The 21,525-nt window shown below is 40.7% G+C and overlaps 1 pseudogene; it reads right to left on the bottom strand.

Annotated features, from left to right (window-relative positions):
• LOC130963735 (uncharacterized) overlaps positions 1-21,525 on the bottom strand; it is a 50,035-nt pseudogene that overhangs the window by 3,862 nt on the left and 24,648 nt on the right.

Here is a 21,525-nt window from a genome sequence, read left to right as displayed (position 1 = left end):
CAATCTCCGTGGGATCGACCCTTGCTCACGCAAGGTATTACTTGGACGTCCCAGTGCACTTGCTGGTTAGTTGTGCGGGATTGCAAAAGTGTGATTGCAATTTCGTGCACCAAGTTTTTGGCGCCGTTGCCGGGGATTGTTCGAGTTTGGACAACTGACGGCTTATCTTGTTGCTTAGATTAGGATTGTTTTTGTTTTTATTGGTTTAGAGTCTTTTAGTTGAGTCTAGTTTCATATTTTAAGTTTGGTGTCAATTGCATGCTTTTGTTTTTCTTTTAATTTTCGATTTTTGCATGTTCTTAGTCCCTTTTTGATTCATAAAAATTCTAAGTTTGGTGTCCTCTTTGTGTTTTTCCCTTAAAAAAAATTTCGAAAAAAAATTAGTGTTTGATTTCAAAAAATTTTAAGTTTGGTGTCTCTTTGTGTTTTTCTCTTTCCTCTTTTCAAAAGTCAAATCTTTTTCATAAACATTTTTCAATCATATCTTTTTAATTGCTATTTTCAAAATCTTTTTATTTGACTAATTGATTCAATTCTCAATTTACTTTGATCTTATTTTCTTTTTGATTTTCGATTTTTTATTTTAATTTTCCTTTGTTTTATTTTATTTTTTTTCGTTAATTCAAAAAAAAAAAACAAAATTTATCTGTTTGCAATCATAGTCATTTCCCTTTTGTCCATTATGGACATAAGTGGGATTGATCAGTCCAAAAGGACTCTAGGGTCATATGCTAACCCCATTACAGCTGCATATGGGAGTAGCATCTGTACACCTCCCATCAAAGCAAGCAGCTTTGAGCTAAATCCTCAACTCATTATCATAGTACAGCAAAATTGCCAGTATTCCGGTCTTCCACAGGAAGAACCTACTGAGTTTCTGGCACAGTTCTTACAAATTGCTGACACAGTGCATGATAAAGAGGTGGATCAGGATGTCTACAGACTATTACTGTTTCCATTTGCTGTAAAAGATCAAGCTAAAAGGTGGTTAAATAACCAACCTACAGCAAGCATAAAGACATAGAAACAGTTGTCAGACAAATTCCTGAATCATTTTTACCCTCCAAAGAGGATGACACAGCTAAGGCTGGACATCCAAGGCTTTAAACAAGAGGATAATGAATCCATTTACAATGCCTGGGAGAGGTATAGAGGTATGCTAAGGAAATGTCCCTCTGAAATGTTTTCAGAGTGGGTACAGTTAGACATTTTCTACTATGGGCTTACAGAAAAAGCTCAGATGTCTTTAGACCATTCAGCTGGTGGATCTATACACATGAGGAAGACAATTGAAGAAGCTCAAGAGCTTATAGACACTGTTGCTAGAAACCAATATTTGTACTCTAGCAATGAGTTCTCTCCAGAAGAGGAAGTCATTGCAGTAGTCACTGACTCTAATCCTCAAGAGCAGATAATTGAGCTTAATCAACAACTACTCCTGATGACAAAACAGTTAGCAGAATTTAAAGAGATGCTCTATGAAACTAAAGTTGCTAACAAGAGCATAGAACTACAGTTGAATCAGGCAAAACAGCAAATATCTAAACAGATAACAGAGGAGTGTCAAGCAGTTCAACTAAGGAGTGGGAAGACACTGAATACCACTGTTCAAAAGAATAAAAAGCCAAACAGGGAACAATTGACAGAGGATAACCAAACCACTGTTCAAAATCCCTCTGAGGACAGTAAGAGCCCAGAGAGGAATGTTATTGGCGTTCAAACGCCAGAAAGGGAAGGAAAGTTGGCGTTAAACGCCCATTCCTTGCCCAGTTCTGGCGTTCAAACGCCAGAAAAGGGAGAGAAGTTGGCGTTTAACGCCCAAACTTCACCCATTCCTGGCGTTCAAACGCCAAGGGAAGATCAGACACCTGAGAGTGCTGACAGTAATCCCACTAAAAAGGCTTCTTCAACCACTTCTGTAAGGAATAAACCTGCAGCATCTAAGGTTGAAGAATATCAAGCCAAGATGCCTTATCCTCAGAAACTCCGCAAAGCGGAACAGGATAAGCAATTTGCCCGCTTTGCAGACTATTTAAGGACTCTTGAAATAAAGATTCCGTTTGCCGAGGCACTTGAGCAAATACCTTCTTATGCTAAGTTCATGAAGGAAATCTTAAGTCATAAGAAGGATTGGAGAGAAACTGAAAAAGTGTTTCTCACTGAAGAATGCAGTGCAGTCATTCTGAAAAGCTTACCAGAAAAGCTTCAAGATCCTGGAAGCTTTCTGATACCATGCACATTAGAAGGCACTTGCACCAAGATAGCTCTATGTGATCTTGGAGCAAGCATCAATCTAATGCCTGCATCCACTATCAGAAAGCTTGGGTTGACTGGAGAAGTCAAACCAACCAGGATATGCCTCCAACTTGCTGATGGCTCCATTAAACAACCATCAGGCATAATAGAGGATATGATTGTCAAGGTTGGGCCATTTGCCTTTCCAACTGACTTTGTGGTGCTGGAAATGGAGGAGCACAAGAGTGCAACTCTCATTCTAGGAAGACCATTCCTAGCAACTGGACGAACTCTCATTGATGTACAAAAAGGGGAAGTAACCTTGAGAGTCAATGAGGATGAGTTCAAGTTAAATGCTGTAAAAGCTATGCAGCATCCAGACACACCAAATGACTGCATGGGCGCTGACATCATTGACTCTCTGGTAGAAGAGATCAATATGGCTGAAAGCCTAGAATCAGAGCTTGAAGACATCTTCAAAGATGCTCAACCTGATCAAGAAGAACCAGAGGAGGCAAGGGAATTTTCGAAAATTCCTCAGGAAGAGGATAAGCCTCCTAAGCCTGAACTCAAACCACTACCACCATCCCTGAAATATGCATTTCTGGGAGAGGGTGACACTTTTTCAGTGATTATAAGCTCTGCTTTAAAGTCACAGGAAGAGGAAGCACTGATTCAAGTGCTAAGGACACACAAGACAGCTCTTGGGTGGTCCATAAGTGATCTTAAGGGCATTAGCCCAGCTAGATGCATGCACAAGATCCTGTTGGAGGATAATGCCAAACCAGTGGTCCAACCACAGAGGAGGCTAAATCCAGCCATGAAGGAAGTGGTGCAGAAAGAGGTCACTAAATTACTAGAGGCTGGGATTATTTATCCTATTTCTGATAGCCCCTGGGTGAGCCCTGTCCAAGTTGTTCCTAAAAAGGGAGGCATGACAGTGGTTCATAATGAAAAAAATGAACTGGTTCCTACAAGGACAGTCACAGGGTGGCGCATGTGTATTGATTAGAGAAGGCTCAACACAGCCACCAGAAAGGATCATTTCCCTTTACCATTCATAGACCAAATGCTAGAAAGACTAGCTGGCCATGATTATTACTGCTTTTTGGATGGCTATTCAGGCTACAACCAAATTGCAGTAGATCCTCAGGACCAAGAGAAAACAGCATTCACTTGCCCTTCTGGCGTGTTTGCCTACAGGAGGATGCCTTTTGGTCTGTACAATGCACCTGCAACCTTTCAAAGGTGCATGCTCTCTATCTTCTCAGATATGGTAGAGAAATTTCTGGAAGTCTTCATGGATGACTTTTCAGTATATGGAGACTCATTTAGCTCCTGTCTTAATCACCTAGCACATGTCTTGAAAAGGTGCCAAGAGACTAACCTGGTTTTAAACTGGGAGAAATGTCACTTTATGGTGACTGAAGGAATTGTCCTTGGGCACAAAATTTCAAGCAAGGGAATAGAGGTGGATAAGGCAAAGGTAGAGGTAATTGAAAAATTACCACCACCTGCCAATGTTAAGGCAATCAGAAGCTTTCTGGGGCATGCAGGATTCTACAGAAGGTTTATAAAGGATTTTTCGAAAATTGCAAAACCTTTGAGTAACCTGTTAGCTGCTGACACACCATTTGTGTTTGACACACAGTGTCTGCAGGCATTTGAGACCCTGAAAGCTAAGTTGGTCACAGCACCAGTTATCTCTGCACCAGATTGGACATTGCCATTTGAACTAATGTGTGATGCCAGTGACCATGCCATTGGTGCAGTGTTGGGACAGAGGCATAACAAGCTTCTGCACGTCATTTACTATGCCAGCCGTGTTCTAAATGACGCACAGAAGAACTACACAACCACAGAAAAAGAGTTACTTGCAGTGGTCTATGCCATTGACAAGTTTAGATCCTATCTAGTGGGATCCAAAGTAGTTGTGTACACTGACCATGCTGCTCTTAAATACTTACTCACAAAGCAGGATTCAAAACCCAGGCTTATAAGATGGGTGTTGCTTCTGCAAGAGTTTGATATAGAAATAAGAGACAGAAAAGGGACAGAGAACCAAGTAGCTGATCATCTGTCCCGAATAGAACCAGTAGCTGGGGCGTCCCTCCCTTCTACTGAGATTTCTGAGACTTTCCCAGATGAGCAACTCTTTGCCATTCAGGAAGCTCCATGGTTTGCAGATATTACAAATTATAAAGCTGTGAGGTTCATACCCAAAGAGTACAGCTACGTGCAGAGAAAGAAATTAATTTCAGATGCCAAGTACTACCTCTGGGATGAACCATATCTCTTTAAGAGATGTGCTGACGGAGTGATCCGCAGATGTGTACCTAGAGAAGAAGCACAAAGGATCCTATGGCACTGCCATGGATCACAGTACGGAGGACATTTTGGAAGTGAGCGAATAGCCACTAAAGTCCTCCAATGTGGCTTCTACTGGCCTACTCTTTATAAAGATTCCCGAGAGTTTGTGCGTAACTGTGACAGTTGCCAAAGAGCTGGTAACCTGCCTCATGGATATGCCATGCCTCAACAAGGGATACTAGAGATAGAATTGTTTGATGTATGGGGAATTGACTTCATGGGTCCATTCCCACCATCATACTCAAACACTTACATTCTGGTGGCAGTGGACTACGTATCTAAGTGGGTAGAAGCAATTGCTACACCCACTAATGATACCAAGACCGTGCTAAAATTCCTCCAGAAACACATCTTCAGCAGGTTTGGCGTTCCCAGAGTACTAATCAGTGATGGGGGCACTCATTTCTGCAACAAACAACTATACTCTGCTATGGTTAGATATGGAATCAGCCATAAAGTGGCAACTCCATATCATCCACAGACAAATGGGCAAGCTGAAGTCTCTAACAGAGAGCTAAAAAGAATCCTAGAACGGACTGTGATAGCCCGGAGAAAGGATTGGGCAAAGAGCTTGGATGATGCTCTGTGGGCATACAGAACAGCATTCAAGACTCCTATAGGAACCTCTCCATACCAATTGGTGTATGGGAAGGCCTGTCATCTGCCCGTGGAACTGGAACATAAAGCCTATTGGGCAACCAGGTTCCTAAACATGGATGCACAGTTAGCTGGTGAAAAGAGATTACTCCAGCTAAATGAGCTAGAGGAGTTCAGACTCAATGCCTTTGAAAATGCAAAAATTTATAAGGAAAAGGCAAAGAAATGGCATGTCAAGAAGTTGTCAACCAGAGTCTTTGAGCCAGGACAAAAAGTTCTGCTCTTTAACTCTAGGCTCAAATTGTTTCCAGGAAAACTCAAATCCCAGTGGAGGGGTCCGTATGTGATTACAGGAGTCTCACCATATGGATATGTTGAGCTTCAGGATATTGATTCTGACAAAAAGTTCATTGTTAATGGACAGAGAATCAAGCATTATCTTGAAGGCAATTTTGAGCAGGAATGCTCAAAACTGAGACTTGAATGATTCTCAGTGAAGGTCCAGCTAAAGACAGTAAAGAAGCGCTTGCTGGGAGGCAACCCAATCATTAGTAGATTATATGTGTTGTTTTTACAAAGGCAAGTATCAAAAAAAAAAAAAAGAAGAAATTCACAGAGTTACAGAAGGATTCAGCTCAAAAAGCAGAGAAAATGAGCTTACTGACGAAAAAATGCCAGTAAGGGGCATTTTGGGCGTTAAACGCCAGAATGGGTACCATTCTGGGCGTTTAACGCCAGTAATGATACCATTTTGGGCGTTAAACGCCAGAATGGGCACCATTCTGGGCGTTTAACGCCAGGTGTGCAGCATCCTGGGCGTTTTGGAAAAACGCCCAGTGATAAAGGAATTCTAGCATTTAACGCCAGCCAGGGCACCTGGCTGGGCGTTAAACGCCCAAAAGGGGCATCAATTGGGCGTTAAACGCCAGAATGGGTGCCATTCTGGGCGTTTAACGCCAGAAAGGTGGGGGGACCACAATTTTGTTTTCAAATCAGATTTTTTCAAACTTTCCTTTTCTTACCCATATTTTTCCACAAAAATACATCTCAATCTCTCATCATTCACTTTCAAATTTTCAAATATCTAAAATCACTCTTCAAATCTCTCAAATCATTGTCAAATTTGGTTCAAAAAAATCACCCTTTTCTCAATTTCTTTCCATATCTTCTCAAATCTCCTTTCAAATCTCTCTTTTTTTTCGAAAACTCCCCTCCCCACCTTATAAATTCACGTTTGGCTCCCTCATTCCATCACACCATTCGAATTTCCTCTTCCTCCCCCTCTCTTCTCTCTTTTCTTTTGCTTGAGGACAAGCAAACCTCTAAGTTTGGTGTGCTTTTCCGTGATCACTAAGCCAAGATTCATCAATATCATGGCTCCTAAGGGAAAACAAACCAATTTAAGAGGCAAGAAAGAGAATAATCCAAAGAATCTTTGGAATCAAGAGAAGTTCTTAACCAAAGAACATGAAGACCATTATCACAAAATAATGGGCCTGAGGTCAGTGATCCCGGAAGTGAAATTTGATCTGAAAGAAGATGAATATCCGGGGATCCAAGAGCAAATTCGAAACAGAGGATGGGAAGTTCTAACCAATCCTGAAATAAAGGTTGGAAGGAACATGGTTCAGGAATTCTACTCAAATCTGTGGCTAACGGATAAGCAGAGAATGACTGGAACTGCTTACCATACCTACAGAACCATGGTCAGAGGGAAAGTTATGTACTTCCATCTGGACAAAATAAGAGAAATCTTCAAACTACCTCAACTGCAAGATGATCCTGATTCCTTCAATAGGAGGATGGTGAGAGCAGATAAAGGGTTGGATCAAGTTCTAGAGGACATATGCCTCCCTGGGACTAAGTGGATAACCAATTCAAAGGGTGTCCCAAACCAACTCAAGAGGGGAGACCTCAAGCCAATTACAAGAGGTTGGCTAGACTTTATTGGGCGTTCCATATTGCCCACTAGCAACCGTTCTGAGGTCACCATCAAGAGGGCAGTGATGATTCATTGCATTATTCTTGGAAAAGAAGTGGAGGTCCATCATGTGATTGCTTGTGAGATTTACACAATTGCAAATAAGAATTCCACTGAAGCCAAACTGGCTTACCCAAGCTTGATCTCCTTGCTCTGTAAAGAGGCTGGGGTGAAGATGGGAGTAGATGAGTTCATACCCATTGAACACCCAATCACCAAGAAGTCAATGGAAGGACAAATGCAAGACAACTCTATCAAAAGGAGGGCGCAGGAGTTCCTCCCTGAATTCCCTGAAATTGGCTACTGGGCCAGCCTAGAAGCGTCTATCACCAAGTTGCAAGAAACTATGGAGCAACTGAAGGAAGAACAGCAGAATCAGAACTGCATGCTCTGCAAATTGCTGAAGGAACAAGAGAAGCAGGGGCGTGAACTCCAAGAGATGAAACGCCAAAAGCTCTCCTCTCAAGCTGAGGGAGCATCCACTTCTCAAAATCAAGGTTGTTGAGTCCTAACTCTGTGAAAACCTCTATCATTAGGAGCCTAGTTTAAATTTTTGTTTTCTAATTTTTCCTTTTATATCTATTTTTGAGTCTTGTTCTTAATTTATAATTAATAAAACTTAAAGTTTATGCCTTAAAGCTATGAATGTCCTATGAATCCATCACCTCTCTTAAATGAAAAATGCTTTAATCACAAAAGAACAAGAAGTATAGAATTTCGAATTTATCTCTGAAACTAGTTGAATTAGTTTGATGTGGTGACAATAGTTTTTTTTGTTTTCTGAATGAATGCTTGAACAGTGCATATGTCTTTTGAATTTGTTGTTTTGAGAATGTTAAAAATTGTTGGCTCTTGAAAGAATGAGGAGAAAGAGAACTGTTGTTGAGGATCTGAAAAAAAAAATCATCAAATTGATTCTTGAAGCAAGAAAAAGCAGTGAATTCAAAAAAAAATTTCAAAAAAAAAAGAGAAGAAAAAGAAAAAGAAAGAAATAAAGTTGTGAACCAAAGCAAAAAGAGTGTGCTTAAGAACCCTGGACACCTCTAATTGGGGACTTTAGCAAAGCTGAGTCACAATCTAAAAAGGTTCACCCAATTATGTGTCTGTGGCATGTATGTATCCGGTGGTAATACTGGAAGACAGAGTGCTTTGGGCCACAGCCAAGACTCATACACTAGCTATGTTCAAGAATCAATATACTTAACTAGGAGAATCAATAACACTATCTGAGTTCTGAGTTCTTATAGATGCCAATCATTCTGAATTTCAAAGGATAAAGTGAGATGCCAAAACTGTTCGGAGGCAAAAAGCTACTAGTCCCGCTCATCTAATTTGGAGCTAAGTTTCATTGATAATTTGGAGTTTATAGTATATTCTCTTCTTTTTATCTTATTTGATTTTCAGTTGCTTGGGGACAAGCAACAATTTAAGTTTGGTGTTGTGATGAGCGGATAATTTGTATGCTTTTTGGTATTGTTTTTAGTATGTTTTTAGTATGATTTAGTTAGTTTTTAGTATATTTTTATTAGTTTTTAATTAAAATTCACTTTTCTGGACTTTACTATGAGTTTGTGTGTTTTTCTGTGATTTCAGGTATTTTCTGACTGAAATTGAAGGTTCTGAGCAAAAATCTGATTCAGAGACTGAAAAGGACTGCAGATGCTGTTGGGTTCTGACCTCCCTGCACTCGAAGTGGATTTTCTGGAGCTACAGAAGCCCAATTGGCGCGCTCTCAACGGCATTGGAAAGTAGACATCCTGGGCTTTCCAGCAATATATGATAGTCTATACTTTGCCCAAGATTTGATGGCCCAAACCGGCGTAGCAATTCGGCCTCAGAAATTCCAGCGTTAAACGCTGGAACTGGCATAAAACTTGGAGTTAAACGCCCAAACTGGCATGAAAGCTGGCGTTTAACTCCAGAAAAGGTCTCTACACTTGAAAGCTTCAATGCTCAGCCCAAGCACACACCAAGTGGGCCCGGAAGTGGATTTTTCTGTCATTTACTCATTTCTGTAAACCTTAGGTTACTAGTTTACTATTAATAGGATCTTTTGACATTGTATCTGTACCTCATGACACTTTACACGTTTTCTTTGTGTACCTTCCACAGCATGAGTCTCTAAACCCCATGGTTGGGGGTGAGGAGCTCTGCTGTGTCTTGATGGATTAATGCAATTACTACTGTTTCTTATTCAATCATGCTTGCTTCCATTCTAAGATATCACTTGTTCTTAACCCGGATGAATGTGATGATCCGTGACACTCATCATATTCTCAACTATGAACGTGTGCCTGACAACCACCTCCGTTCTACCTTAGATTGAGTAGATATCTCTTGGATTCCTTAACCAGAATCTTCGTGGTATAAGCTAGAACTGATGGCGGCATTCAAGAGAATTCGGAAGGTCTAAACCTTGTCTGTGGTATTCTGAGTAGGATTCAATGATTGAATGACTGTGACGTGCTTCAAACTCCTAGCAGGCGGGGCGTTAGTGACAGACGCAAAAGAATCAATGGATTCTATTCCGGCCTGACCGAGAACCGACAGCTGAATTCCGCGTGCTGTGACAAAGCATATGCAATCGTCTTCACTGAGAGGATGGGAGGTAGCCGCTGACAACGGTGAAACCCTACATACAGCTTGCCATGGAAGGAGCCTTGCGTGTTTGATGAAGAAGACAGTAGGAAAGCAGAGATTTAGAAGATGGAGCATCTCCAAAACCCCAACTTATTCTCCATTACTGCAATACAAGTAACCATTTCATGTTCTTTTGCTTTTTACAATCAATCCTGATAATTTCTGATATCCTGACTAAGATTTACAAGATAACCAGAGCTTGCTTCAAGCCGACAATCTCCGTGGGATCGACCCTTGCTCACGCAAAGTATTACTTAGACGACCCAGTGCACTTGCTGGTTAGTTGTGCGGGATTGCAAAAGTGTGATTGCAATTTCGTGCACCAATCTCCTCATGAATGGATGCATTTTCCCACTTTATAACCTCTAATCTATGTTTTCTGGACTTGGATCTGGGCCAAAAGGGTTTCAGAAATTGCTACGGGCGTTTTCTGCAGTTTCTGCACGTGGCGTCTGTCACGCGTCCACGTGGGTCACGCGGTCGCGTCATTTGGGAGTTTTCCTTGTCATGCGTTCGCTTCGGTCACGCGTACGCGTCGCTGCCTTTTCACGCTAGGCACGCAGCTGCGTCATCCATGCGTTCGCGTCACTGCCTTTTTTCTTCAAGACTCCATTTTTGTGCATTCCTTCCATTTTTGTATGTTTCCTTTCTGTCCTCTAAGCCATTCCTGCCTTGAGAGATCTGAAAATACTTAACACACAAATAACGGCATCGAATGGTAATAAAGGGTAATTAAAATGGATATTTTTAAAGCATAGGAAACATGTTTTTCACATATATCACATAATAAGGAAGGGAAAGTAAAACTATGCAATTTACATGGATAAGTGGGTGAAGGATTGAATAAATCACTTAAATTGAGCACGAAATACATCATAAAATATGGGTTTATCAACCTCCCCACACTTAAACAATAGCATGTCCTCATGCTAAATCCAAGAGAAAGGGTAAAGTTAGAATGGTGGAATCTCATGCAATGCATTCTATTCTAAATGCAACTACCTAAATGAGTCATGCAATTCTAGTTATTATTCACTTGTATATAAAGCTTACATGTAGTTAAATTAATTCATATCCTCAAGGAATCATATATGCATAGCCAAACCCTAGATAATGTTAAAGCACTTTTACAATTGAGATGGGTAAAAATATTTCACAAACTTGCAAGACAATTAACAATTAAGCAGAGATATATGGTGATGAGCTATTGAACCCTCACTGGATTTTGTGTTTACTCTCTAGTCACTCAGTGTTTATTGGGTTAATCACTCTATTCTTTTTCTATCCTTGCTTTCTAAAACTTTGTTCTTCATCTAACCAATCAACAGATATGGAATACAGACATACAAAAATCATGAGGTCTTTTTCGAGGTTGTAATGGGGCCAAGCTAAAGGGAATGGTATATGTATAAGGCTAAGTGAGCTAACAAAGTGAATCCTTGGTTAGTCTAAGATCTCACCTAACACACATACTTTATATAATTTAAAGTTCCTTTTCCTATTTACCCAAATTTTCCCACTTTGTATTACAAGCTCATGCATTAAATTTAATTTTTTGTCCCATGTGCATTGATTCTTTTTATTTTGTATTTGGGGAATTTTTGTATCCCCTTATTTAAATACTGAAAATAAAATTTTTATTTTTTTATTTTATTTTTTTATTGTGATTTTTATGCACATGGTAATTTAGTTATTTTTATTTCACATGAGCATGCTTCCCAAATTTCTGAAATAACTTATTCATTTTCTACTTTGTTTCTATCATCCCATGTTCCCATAAAATTCTCCACACTTAAATTGTACACAATATCTATCTTAAGCTAACCAAGGATTCAACTTGGGATTTTTATTTTATTTTTCTGCTTAAGGCTACTAATGTGGTTATAGAATAAGAGGGGATTAAAAAGCTCAAAGGGGCTAACAAGGGTGATGTAAAAGGTAGGCTAAATTGGGATAAGTGAGGAAAAATTCAAATGATGGCCTCAATCATCTCTTGGTATGTATCTATATTCTATATTGGACATATAGATTAAAACAAAGTAAAGAACACCAGAATGAAAAAGAAGGGCAAAACACACAGGAATGAAATTTATGGTTTGAATGCAACCATACAATTAAGCTCAAAACTCACAGGTTGTGTGTTCTCCAACTTAAAAATCATATATCAGTTATACATGTCATGCAAGTAGAAATCAAGAGTTCCCATTCAACTCAATGTAAATCATAGGGTGGCCCTTAAAATTTTAGTGTTCCTCCTTGAAGAAATATTGTTAACTAACTAACATGTAATGCTATATATACAAGGTGTGTGGATTATTTTAATTTACTAAAGTTTCTAGTTTACTCCTTTTTTATTTTCAATTAAACCAAACCAATATATGCTAAAAGGGTAAACTATACTAATTAATCCACATATTCTATAACTAATAAGTTTAGAATTGCAAACTAAACTAAATGTCTAAGATATAAACTAAAGTGCAAAATACGGAAATAAAGTAAAAATACAGCAAAAGAACAATGTGCAAGTACTGAAAAATAAAAATAAAAAAAATACAGAAAAATAAACAAAATAAGATAGAAGAGTCTATAGTGGTTCACCAAAAAGATAAGCCAGGGATGGCAACCTCCCCACACTTAAAATATAGCATCGTCTTCGATGCTCACTCAAGCTGGGTGTGAAGAAGTGTCATCACCGGAAGGATGGGCTGCTGGTGTCTCTGTGGTGGTCTGAGGGTCTGCAGGCTGGATAAGTGTAGGATGATCGGTCTGCTGCAGTGGGGGCTCTGACTGTAGAGGAATCTCCGGGTCTGCAACCTGGATCTGGTGTGGCTCCTCATGTTGTGGCGCAGCCTGCTCTGGTCCTGCCTGCTCAGCTGGTGGACGAAATTGTGATCCATATTCTTTTATATTTGTATGAAATCATTATTATGGCACCAGTTAAATTCACAACTCCGTTCAGCTAACCAGCAAGTGTACTGGGTCGTCCAAGTAATAAACCTTACGTGAGTAAGGGTCGATCCCACAGAGATTGTTGGTATGAAGCAAGCTATGGTCACCTTGTAAATCTCAGTTAGGCAGATTAAATTGGTTTATTGTTTCGAAAATAGAAATAAGAAAATAGAAGAAATAATAAAAGGGATAGAATACTTATGCAGATTCATTGGTGGGAATTTCAGATAAGTGAATGGAGATACTGTTTGGCTCAAGAACGCCTACTTTCCTACTGCTTCAACTCAATCCTTCTTACTCCTTTCCATGGCGAGCTGTGTATAGGGGTTCACCGTTCGACGATGGCTACTTTGTATCCTCTCTGGAAAATGGTCCTCTGCGGCTGTCACTCGCATGGCTAATCGTCTGGAGGCATCACACTGGCCGAAGGCTACATCCCATCCTCGCAGTGAAAACTACGCTCACGCGCTCTGTCACAGCACGGCTAATCACTGGTTGGTTTCCGCTCCTACTGGAATAGAATCCCTTGATTCTTTTGCGTCTGTCACTAACGCCCAACACTTGCGAGTCTGAAGCACGTCACAGTCATTCATTACCGGAATCCTACTCGGAATACAACAGACAAGGTTAGACTTTCCGGATTCCCAGGATCCTACTCGGAATACCACAGACAAGGTGAGACTTTCCGGATCCTCATAAATGCCGCCATCTATCTAGCTTATACCACGAAGATTCTGTTGGGGAATCTAAGAGATACACATTCAAGCTCGGTTGCATGTAGAACGTAGGTGGTTGTCAATCATGTGCGTTTATAGATGAGAATGATGATGAGCGTCACATAATCATCACATTCATCATGTTCTTGGGTGCGAATGAATATCTTGGAATAAGAATAAGAGAGATTTGAATAAAAGAAAATAGAATTGCATTAATACTTGAGGTACAGCAGAGCTCCACACCCTTAATCTATGGTGTGCAGAAACTCCACCGTTGAAAATACATAAGTAAAAGGTTCAGGCATGGCCGAATGGCCAGCCCCCTAAAATGTGATCAATAGTCTCTTAGGATGAAGAATAAAACAAAACTGAGACCAAAGATGAAACGTGGTCAAAAAAGACCTCTAATACAATAGTTAAATGTTCTATTTATAATAAACTAGCTACTAGGTTTACATGAGTAAGTAATTGATGCATAAATCCACTTCCGGGGCCCACTTGGTGTATGTTTGGGCTGAGCCTGATCAATCCACGAGCTGAGGCTTCTCTTGGAGTTGAACTCCGAGTTATGACGTGTTTTGGGCGTTCAACTCCGGATCATGACGTTTTCTGGCGTTTAACTCCAGACAGCAGCATGTACTTGGCGTTCAACGCCAAGTTACGTCGTCAATTTCCGAATGAAGTATGGACTATTATATATTGCTGGAAAGCTCTGGATGTCTACTTTCCAACGCTGTTGAGAGCGCGCCATTTGAAGTTCTGTAGCTCCAGAAAATCCATTTCGAGTGCAGAGAGGTCAGATTCCAACAGCATCAGCAGTCCTTTTTGTCAGCCTTTTTCAAAGTTTTGCTCAAGTCCCTCAATTTCAGCCAGAAATTACCTGAAATCACAGAAAAATACACAAACTCATAGTAAAGTCCAGAAATGTGAATTTAACATAAAAACTAATGAAAACATCCCTAAAAGTAGCTTGATCTTACTAAAAATTACCTAAAAACAATGCCAAAAAGCGTATAAATTATCCGCTTATCATCAGCCTGGCCATGTGTCTCCTCCATATGATCGCTCGCCTCCGCCTCAGATGTACCAGAAGGGGTGTCAGGCTCGGAGGGGATGTCGCTGCTGGATCAGATCATCAACTTAAGGTTCTCATAGCGCCGTTTGTTGCGACACTCCATACAATCCAGGCACGCGAAGAGGCGATGCACCAAATGATAAATGGGCTCAGGAGCAGGTGGATGCAGTGGATGAGGCTGGTGCAGCAATGGAGGCAGAAGGGGCAGTTGAAGATGTGGCTGCCTCACCAGCAGCGGTGAGGAATGGGGGTCTGTAGCCTAAAGCCTGAAATTTCCTACTGTGAGGAATGATCTTCTTGCAGTCTACAGCAGTCGGCTTCGCATCAGCCAGCTCCTAAGGCACGTCAGCTCGGCAGCATAGCTGGGTGACCAGATAAGGAAAAGGAAGAGTGCCTCTGACATGGACCCTGGCCATATAATACCAGATGAAACATGGCAGATACAGGTCCTTACCCTCCGTCATGCACCAGATGAGGGTGATCATAGCAGCGGGCAGCTCTGTCTCATGAGTGCTCGGCATCACATAGTTACTCAGAATCTGGTGCCAAAGCCGAGGCTCATCATTAAGGTAAATCAGCTTGATTCCCTTAGGCATTGCTGTATTCTTTCCCATGACCCATGGGACAGTAGGATCAAGGGCTATTCGCTGCTTAACAGTATCCCAGTCAAATCTCATAAAGCGCATATCCTCTTCAGCCTTTTGGTAACCGTCAGGCTGATCTGATTTAGGCTGAAGGTGGAAGATGTCCTCAATAACTTCCTCAGTGACCAAAATCTATTTCCCTCTGAGGTGCACTGCATCCAGGGAAGTATTGAAATAGTTGCAGTAAAACTCTCTGACCCAGGAAGCATTTACCTCTGTCAAGTTTCTCTCCAAGAAGAACCAGCCTCTCTATTTTATCTGTTCGGAGGTGTACTACTGTAGTTCTTTTGAAATTTTCAGAGTTCTTTCCAGGTACAGGTTCCTGGAAGTAGCAAACACTGGATACTTTAGCTCACAGTATCTATTTGCAAATTTAACTGGATCTGTGGCAGTGAGGAGCTGGTCAGCCTTCTCCTGCGGGGTAAAGTGCTTTTCCCGCTAGGAGTCATATGCAGAATGTCCAGGATGGTCATAGAGGATTCGCCTCTTTTTCTTTTACCAGTGGTTGCTTTGCCTTTTCCTTTGCGCTGAGGGTCAGACATCTTGAAAAGCAGAAATTCCAGGATATAATTGAAGAACAAAAGCAGGAAAATAAGTAGGGAAATAGAATAATAGCAATATAAGCACATAGTGGCAAAAGAGCAGTAGAATTATGAAATGAGTTAAATATATGTGCATTATGGACTGTATTTGAGTTAAAAATCTGAGATGAAAAATCACAATCCAAAATATATTATAAGTAGAATTCATGTTAATTAGGAAAAACAATAGTCATGCCTTGAGTTAGAAAGTTAAAGTAGTTAGTTAAAAAGCAAAAAGAGAAGTTAGAGAGTTAAAAGTGGGAATATGTGAAAAGGAAGTTAGAAAGTGAAAGCAGTGAGTTAGTAAAAAGGAAGTTAAAGTAGGGGGCATGATAATGGTTTCCTAGTTAACAATAAATTTCACAAGTTTAAAGAATAATCAACTCATAGTCAAGCAAGGATATCAGGTTATTGATGATAATTCATATAGATACCGGAGTAGCTAAAATTAAAATGAAATCATCAATAATGCAAGTTATTAACCAGGGAATCGAAAGGAATAAGAATGTGAGCCCGTGCATTCATGAATTGGTTTGGTTATAGGTAAGTAATGCAAAATGCAAAATTGCCAAAACCAATACATGAATGAAAATGAAACAATTTGCAGAAAATTGGGCAGCATTCCGGCTAAAATTAGATGTTCCCGGATAATAAACAACAGGAAAAATCAGTTCATATGAATTTAAATAAAGCTGCAAATAGACACAAATGAAAGAGCAGTGTAACAGCAGCAAGAAACATGGAAGAACAATGTATGAACAATATGATCATCACAGCAAAATCAGGATTGCGAAATAGATAAAAAAAAGTAGCAAGAACGGCGTAATTATCAGGCCTAAATCCACTAAGCACATCCTAGCTACCTAACCACCTAAAATCCACTACAAACATGCATCTCTAACTATCCTATTCTGAACAAAAATTGAAAAACTAACTAAGGAATCGAAAAGAGGAATCGCAGTATGGCGGAACCTGGTCTGTAGAAGTACAAATGTATGGAACAGAGATGAGGGTAGAGAGATGGTGGTGGTGATGCGGCGGCGCTGGGAGGGAGCACCGCGGCGCGGTGGTGGAGCAGGGTTAGGGTGGAGGTTAGGGTTGGGTGAGGGGTGAAGGAAGGAAGAAGGGGGCGAGGGTGGTGATGCTGTGGTGGTGGTCGGTGGTGGGAGGCGGTGGTCTGAGGTTGGCCGCGGTGGGGGGCAGTGGCAGAGGAAGGCGGCGGTGGGTGAGCGGGAAGGGAAGAAGGGGAGAAAGAAGAGAGGGGGGTTGCGGCGGGTCTAGGTGATTGCGGTGGTGTGCCGGTCGGGTCTGGGTGGTTGCAGTGGTTGGGTGCGGTGGTGGTGGTTGCAGAGGAGGGGGTGGTTGCAGAGAAGAGAAGAAGAAAAGGGGGGGTATGGGGGCGCCACGGGTAGGGTTTCGCGTGGGTAAGGGGGTTAGTGATTTTGAGTCCACGCGAACGCATGGAGCACGCGATCGCGTGACTAGGGTGAAATGGGTTCGACGCGGTCGCGTGATTGACGCAATCGCATGGGTTGGGTAAAAGATGGGTGACGTAGACGCGTGAGGCACGCGACCGCGTCGCTGAAAATTGTGCTAGACGCACACTTCTAGCGTCGTTTCAGCGCAACTCTCTGTCTCCATTTAGGGGGCCATTATATCCATGCGACGCGGACGCGTCACTCAAGCTTTCGCGTGGGATGATTGTTTTGCAAGTGACACGTTCATGTCAGGGACGCGAACGCGTGGGCCGTTTTGTGCTAAACTTTCTGGGCGTTGGATCTTTACGCCGATTTCCATTTCACACCCACGCGTGGCCTGCGCGCTTGTGTGGATGATCTCTTTTTTTTTGTAATTATGCATTATGCAATATACAGTGCTAATGTAGATGCTATGAATACTTCCAGGTTCAATGAAAATAAAATAAAATAAAAATAAAAATAAACAACACGAAATAAAATTGAAAAAGAAATGATCATACCATGGTGGGTTGTCTCCCACCTAGCACTTTTAGTTAAAGTCCTTAAGTTGGACATTTGATGAGCTTCCTGTTATGGTGGCTTGTGCTTAAATTCATCCAGAAATCTCCACCAATGTTTGGAATGCCAACAGCCTCCGGGGTCCCAAACTAGGCATGTAAAGCTTTTGAGCAGCTTCAAACAGATTCTCAGGCTCCCGGGGTGACGAATGTCAGAATAGATTCCAGGATCCCAAACTTTGCTTTTAAATCCGCCTTTGTCTTGATCTATATTCTTCCATCCGGGCGGTTTAGAAATTGTATTCTCACCAAGATGACCAAACGCCTTCCGAGACCCATTCAATTGAACTTGATACCAATCCGTGCACTTCGAATTGAAGCGTGGAACCTTATTGAATCTTGCACACCAGCTCTGAGTACGAGCCATTTCCCTCTTACTCTTAAAGCCGCAGAGAGCTCTAAGCTGGCCATCTGTTTCAAGCAAACCATATTCAAGTGGAAAAGTAAAGATAAAGGTTAAGGATTGTACCCACTTGAAGCTTGTATTAGGTGGTAATGGCCTTGGGATAGGTGTTTCCAGTGGTTCTGTAAGCTCTACTCCCTTGTATTCTTCTGTGAATTCCTCCACTTCTTTGCAAAATTCTTCAACTGCAACTGCGTCTTGATCAAAGTCTTCTATGTCTTCCTCGTCACTTAAGTCATAAGTTGGAGGTTGAGAGAAATCTACCTCGACATCATCTTCGTATTCACTTGGATAAGGTTCTTCAGGCTCAAGGAGTTCAGTTGCGGATGTAAGTTCGTGACTAGGAGAGCTTGATTCATGATCATCACTGCCTATGGAATCAATTTCTTGGTCTGTTCCGTCCAATTTTTCACAAGGTATATGCATTGGAGGTTGTGCACTATCCTCCTTGGCATCAATTTCGAACTTCTCAGCGGAATCCTTTACAGTTCTCGATTCCCATGGAGGTTCAGCATCTCCTAAATCTTCAACCACTTCTTCCTCTACAACTATTATGGCTTCCTCCACTTGTTCCAATACAAAGCCATGCTCCTCATTGTCCACCGAAGTTTCTAGTGTCTCCTTCATGCTACGCTCTTCTTTTTATTCTCCACATGTAGCCATGGGAGTACTTTGAGTGCTCAAATGTGAGGAAGCTAATTTATTTACTACCTCGGTTAAGGCAGTAGTGAGTTCCAATACGTCCCTTTGCATCTTCGCTTGCCCTTGAAGAAGAACACGAAGTTTGTCATTCATTGGAGATTGGGGTGGATATGAGGGTTCATTGGTTGGGGGAGAGGGTTCATAATAAGAATGTGGTGGTTCTTGGGAGTAATTGGATTGGAATTGTGGTGGATAAGGGTCATACGGTGGTGAATGGTGAAAAGGAACTTGTGAGTGTGGTGGTTCAAAGCTATGTTGAGAGGATGGTCTATAAGCACAGGGTGGGGCTTGTTGGTAATTACAAGGGGGTCCACCATATCTATCAGCTTGGTATGCATTGTAGAGTGGTCCTTGCCCATGATATCTTGGAGGGTGTTGTTGCCTAAAGGGTTGATCAGGGCCTCTTGGCTCCATCCATCTTTGATTGCTTAGACCTTGATGCATATTCCTGTTATAGCTTCCACTCCTTTCAACAAATTTAGAACCAAACTCAAAGCGAGAGGGGTGAGAATTCATAGTAGCTAATAGAAATAAAAGGGAAAAACAAAAACAAATAAACAAGTAAAATAAAAATATTTACAATAACCAATAATAAGGCACACATTTGTAATTCTCCGGCAACGGCGCCATTTTGACAAGCGAAACTCTCGCGCGATCTAGAATTCTTTTGTAAATAAATTCGCGTTGTAAGTATAGCTTCTAGACCGACAAGAATTTCTTTCGTACAAACGTTTGGTTGTCACAAGTAACAAACCCAATAAAATTTATAAACCGAAGTATTCAAACCTCGGGTCGTCTTCTCAAGGAATTGTAGGGAGGTATGACTTATTATTAGCTATGGAAAAGGTGGAATTTTGGATTTTAAAAGGGTTGAACAAGGAAAATAAATTGCAGGAATTAATAAATTAATATCTAATATAACTCTTGGCAAGGTACGAAAATTTGGAAGTCCTATCCTATTTATCCTTATTGATGGTGATAAGAATTGAGTTTTAATCCCACTTAGTTAACCTTTACTAAAGCAAAGGAAAGTCAAGTGGACTAATTAGTTAGATCCTCAAGTCCTAGCCAACTCCTAAGGAAGGGCTAGAGTTAGTAGAATTCAATTCAATTAGCAAAAATAACAATTATCAATCACGATGAGTTTGACAACTCAAGAGTTACCAATTAATCAACCAAAGCTAAAAGGGCAAAATCTAAATTATTTATATAAATAAAGAAAAGCAATCATAATTCTAAAATACCTCAAATTATATTAAATAGAAAATCCTAACATGAAGGGTTCATAAGCCAATTTGGCAACATAAGTAATTAAACAGAGAGATAGACAAATCAAACCACTAGAATAAATGAAAGTAAAAGATAAATCAGATTAAAGGAACATTGAATCTGTAATGAAGATAAGCGGTCCTAAAATTGAAAGAAATCCTAATCCTAATCCTAAGAGAGAGGAGAGAACCTCTCTCTCTAAAAACTACATCTAAACTATGAAAGGTGAATAATTGGAAGATCTCCTCATGAATGGATGCATTCTCCCACTTTATAATCTCTAATCTATGTTTTCTGGACTTGGATCTGGGCCAAAAGGGTTTTAGAAATCGCTAGGGGCATTTTCTGCAATTTCTGCACGTGGCGTCTGTCACGCGTCCGTGTAGGTCACGCGGTCGCGTCATCTGGGAGTTTTCCTTGTCACGCGTTCGCTTCGGTCATGCGTACGCGTCATTTGTGTTTTGCTCAAGGTACGCATCCGCGTCAGTCACACGTTCGCGTCGCTGCCTTTTCGCACTAGGCACGCAACTGCGTCGTCCATGCGTTCACGTCGCTACATTTTTTCTTCAAGACTCCATTTTTGTGCTTTCTTTCCATTTTTGTATGTTTCCTTTCTATCTTCTAAGCCATTCCTGCCTTGGGAGATCTAAAATACTTAACACACAAATCACGGCATCGAATGGTAATAAAGGGTAATTAAAATTAATATTTTTAAAGCATAGGAAACATGTTTTTCACATATATCACATAATAAGGAAGGGAAAGTAAAACCATGCAATTTACATGAATAAGTGGGTGAAGGATTGAATAAATCACTTAAATTGAGCACGAAATACATCATAAAATATGGGTTTATCACTGACTCCCATTAGGTAACCACTTTAGTTGATCTAATCTCACTGCATTTTGTAACATCATCAAACAAGAAAGATTGCTAATATGATTAAAGTTAAAATAGCCAAATAAAATTAAATGCAACATTTGAATATCAAGCAAGAGCCAGACTCGTTTACCGGTCATACGTGGCTGTCCTTTATGGCAAGCAACATGTAGTTTGAAGACAATGGTATTCTTTTCATTCCTATCATCCCCAGCATTATCTATTCACAACCAAAAAAAGGAGACAAATTCAAGTCTGCCATATTACGAGATCTACACAACCGGCAAAACAACCTATATAGAATTTTATCTATCACACAAGAAAGATATTTACGTAATCAAAAACAAATTTAGTGACAACATAGAAATTAGACCTGGATATTCAAATAGCCTGGGATCAGCACTGATTGGTATGAGGCCTAATCTATGGTATAGAACTTCATCTTGTA

This window comes from Arachis stenosperma, chromosome 2 (genome assembly GCF_014773155.1).
Source record: "Arachis stenosperma cultivar V10309 chromosome 2, arast.V10309.gnm1.PFL2, whole genome shotgun sequence".
NCBI classification, from domain to species: domain Eukaryota; kingdom Viridiplantae; phylum Streptophyta; class Magnoliopsida; order Fabales; family Fabaceae; genus Arachis; species Arachis stenosperma.
The sequence above is the reverse complement of the archived record's forward strand: the minus strand, read 5'-3'. Positions and strand labels throughout refer to the sequence as shown.